The 3,881-nt window shown below is 40.4% G+C and overlaps 1 protein-coding gene across 1 annotated transcript in view; it reads left to right on the forward strand.

Annotated features, from left to right (window-relative positions):
- LOC106880821 (damage-control phosphatase ARMT1) overlaps positions 1-3,881 on the forward strand; it is a 246,782-nt gene that overhangs the window by 234,731 nt on the left and 8,170 nt on the right. The gene's annotated exons all lie outside the window — the stretch shown is intronic.

Here is a 3,881-nt window from a genome sequence, read left to right on the forward strand (position 1 = left end):
CTGTGTGTGTGTGTGTGTCTACACGTCTGTGTGTGTGTGTCTACACGTCTGTGTGTGTGTGTGTGTCTACACGTCTGTGTGTGTGTGTCTACACGTCTGTGTAAGTGTGTGTGACTGTGTGAGCATGTCCTCATCTGTGTGTGTGTGTGTGTGTGTCTACACATCAGTGTGTGTGTGTGTGTGTGTGTGCAAGTGTTTGTGTATGTGTGAGCATGTATGTGTGTGTGACTGTGTGAGCATGTCCTCCTATGTGTGTGTGTGTGTGTGTCTACATATGTCTGTGTGTGCATGTGTTTGTGTATGTTTGTGTGTCTATGTCTTTCTGTGTGTATGTTTGCATGTCTTTGTGTGTGCGTTTGTGTATATGTATGCTTGTGTGTGTTTGTGAGTGTGTGCATATGTGTGTGTTTGAGTGTTTGTATGTGCACATGTGTATGTGTGTGTGCATGCATGTTTGTGTGTGTGAGTGTGTGTGTCTATGTATACGTTTGTGTGTGCTTGAGTATGTGTATGCATGTGTATCTATGTGTATGTAATTGTGTCTATGCATGTGTGTATATGTATACATGTATTTGTGTGTATGTGTGTGTGGCAGGGGAGTTTGAGTATGTGTGTGACAGAGATGTTTGTGTGTATATGTGCATGTTTGTGTGAGTGTGTGTATGCACGTGTGTCAGTGTGTGTGAGCATGTGTATACCTATGAATGTATGTGTATGTGAATGGGTTGTCTGTGTGTTTATGCATATGTGTGTGTCTTTCTCTCTATGTGTGTATGTATCTGTATGTATATGTATGTGTGTATATGTATGTGTCTGTGGGGGGGGGACAAAAACCAGTCCAGTATTGTGCAGCTTGTGAATGCATGTCCACGAGTGCAAACAGTGAACCGTTTATGTGCTCCTGTGCATGTATTGTTTGTGTATGGATACACGCACACACACACACAATTATATATATATATATATATATATACATATATATATATATATGTATGTATATATATAGATATGTATATGTGTGTGTATACATGCATTTGCATGTGTGTGTGTGTGTATATACGTATACATTCATACACAGGTTTATACACACACACACACACACACATACATACATACATACATACATATATACATGTAATTATGTGTGTGTGTCCCCATATCTATCCATTTATATACGTGTGTATCTCTGCTTATACATATACATCTCACATTTATCCACTTACCATTATCATTGCATATATATATAAATCTGTGTGTGTATAAATATTGTATTTAAAACACGGGTTATTAACTAGGAGCCACTTTCAAATAAAAACTCAAGACAAAGACAGATGCCGACCACACTGTTCTTTATTCAAGGAATGATTCATGACTCTTGGCCAGACTCTTTCACTTGTCCTTCTTCAAACAAACAGCATATATAAAGAAAATTAATTCTTCTAAATAAGCCCGTCTTGAGTTGAAAGAGTTTATAAAATCTGTTATCTTGAGCAAAAGATATTTCTTCATCTTATGTCTCATTCATTGTACAAATCAGTGTTTCTTGACCGTTTTACTCTTGCGTGACCCCTTAAAATAAATTACATGTCTCAAGGAACCCCTGCACAACAAAAAAAAATTATATGCTGTATCTTTCTCATGAGTGGCTGTGTGGTAAGTAGCTTCCTTACCAAGCACATGGTTCCGGGTTCAGTCCCACTGCGTGACACCTTGGGCAAGTGTCTTCTACTATATAGCCTCGGGCCAACCAAAGCCTTGTGAGTGAATTTGGTAGATGGAAACTGAAAGAAGCCCGTCGTATGTATGTATGTGTGTGTGTGTGTGTGTGTATGTGTGTCTGTATGTTTGTCCCCCCAACATTGCTTGACAACCGATGCTGGTGTGTTTACGTCCCCGTAACTTAGCAGTTTGGCAAAAGGGAATGATGGAATAAGTACTAGGCTTCCAAAGAATAAGCTCTGGGGTTGATTTGCTCAACTAAAGGTGGTGCTCCAGCATGGCCACTGTCAAAATGACTGAAACAAGTAAAAGACTAAAACAGTAGTTCACATGGTAAATATCATATATCATCATCATCATCATTGTTTAACGTCCATTTTCCATGCTGGCATGGGTTGGACGGTTTGACTGCATCTTTCTCATGAGTGGCTGTGTGGTAAGTAGCTTGCTTACCAACCACATGGTTCCAGATTCAGTCCCACTGCATGGCACCTTGGACAAGTGTCTTTTACTATAGCCTTGGGCTGACCAAAGTTTTGTGAGCGGATTTGGTAGACGGAAACTGAATGAAGCCTGTTGTAATGTGAGGAAGAGATGTAGTTTGGTTTGTTGTGGTAGGATGTGTGAGAAATTTTCTTGTTAAGTGTGGGTGGGACACAGAGTGCTTCTAGAACTCAGTTTCGCTGATGCGGGCAGGTCTTCTCAAAAACCTCATATCGCCAGACATCTCAGTCCAGTGTCATTTCGTCTGTGAGGCCCAACATCCTGAGATCAGTCCTTACTACTTCAACCCATGTCTTCCTGGGTCTCCCACTTCTACAGCACCATCCACTTTCAGTGATTGGCACTTCTTTATGCAGCTGTCCTCATTCATACGCATCACATGTCCAAACCAGCGTAGTCTTCTCTCTTGCATGCTACATTTGATTCCTCTTATGCTCAACTTTTCTCTCAATACATTTGCACTTTGTCGTATATGCGCACTGATGTTGCACATCCAACAGGGCATACTACATTCATTTCTCTCCAGTCTGCGCATGTCTTCTGCATTCAGAGCCCATGTCTCACTACCATGGAGTATAGCCGTTCGTACACAAGCATCATATAGTCAACCTTTCACTCTGGGAGAGAAGCCTTTTGTTGCCAACAGAGGTAATAGTTTTCTGAACTTCCTCCACCTAATTCTTATTCTAGAGACAATACTTTCAGAGCATCCTCCACCATTGCTAATTTGGTCACCCTGGTAAGAGAAACTATCTACAACTTCAAAGAGAGCCTCCTGGGCATTTAAGAAAATAGTTTGTTTGCATGTGTGTGGTGCTCGATTCTAGCTTTCAGAGAGTCTGAAAGATCATTGAATATTCATTCAGGACTTCTAAGCACCATATTCCGTTGATAGATGACAAGAATGGTTGGTTAAAGAGGAGGAAAGGAACCATTGAGGGTGGCTGCGATGATGGTGGTTGTGGGAGATGGGAGTACACGCATATGTGTTTGTGTGTGTGTGTGTGTTTGTGTATGTGTCGGATTGTATGTGATTGCGTGCAAGTGTGTGTGTCTACATGTTTGTGTATGCATGTGTGAGCGTACATATGTATGCGAGTGTGTGAGCATGTTTACCTTTGTGTGTTTAAATACGTGTGTGTGTAAATATGTGTTTGTTTGCATACGTGTGATCCTGGATACATTGAACCATAAGTCGCAGCTTCCCCATACAACTCCAGAGATTATCAGAGACAGTTAAGGGCATAGCTCATAGACACAGGACAGTGAATAGCACACCGCAACGTGGTACCTATTTACAACTAGATAGACTGAAGTGTTAAACCTATCCAGAGACATTTATAATCCTGTTTTTTTTTTTTTCAAAAACCGATCGGAATCGCCATCAAGTCATCAGAGAGTTCTCTCCCTTGGACTATTCGACTAATAGAACTTTTTTTTTTCCGAAATGAAATGTTTTAATATCTTATATAATTTCTTAAATTCACACCTGCGCGGGTGTGTGTGTTTTAAGTATATAATTATAGAAATATGATTATAATTAAGGTCTACTGGAAAGACCAGCCACCTACGCTAGAAGTAGATGCCAAATACCTACAATCCACTCTAAAATTTGTTCTCTATATTCAACCACAGGTCGTATGAGAGGTAATGAGAAA

This window comes from Octopus bimaculoides, chromosome 30 (genome assembly GCF_001194135.2).
Source record: "Octopus bimaculoides isolate UCB-OBI-ISO-001 chromosome 30, ASM119413v2, whole genome shotgun sequence".
In the NCBI taxonomy this organism is placed as follows: Eukaryota; Metazoa; Mollusca; class Cephalopoda; order Octopoda; family Octopodidae; genus Octopus; species Octopus bimaculoides.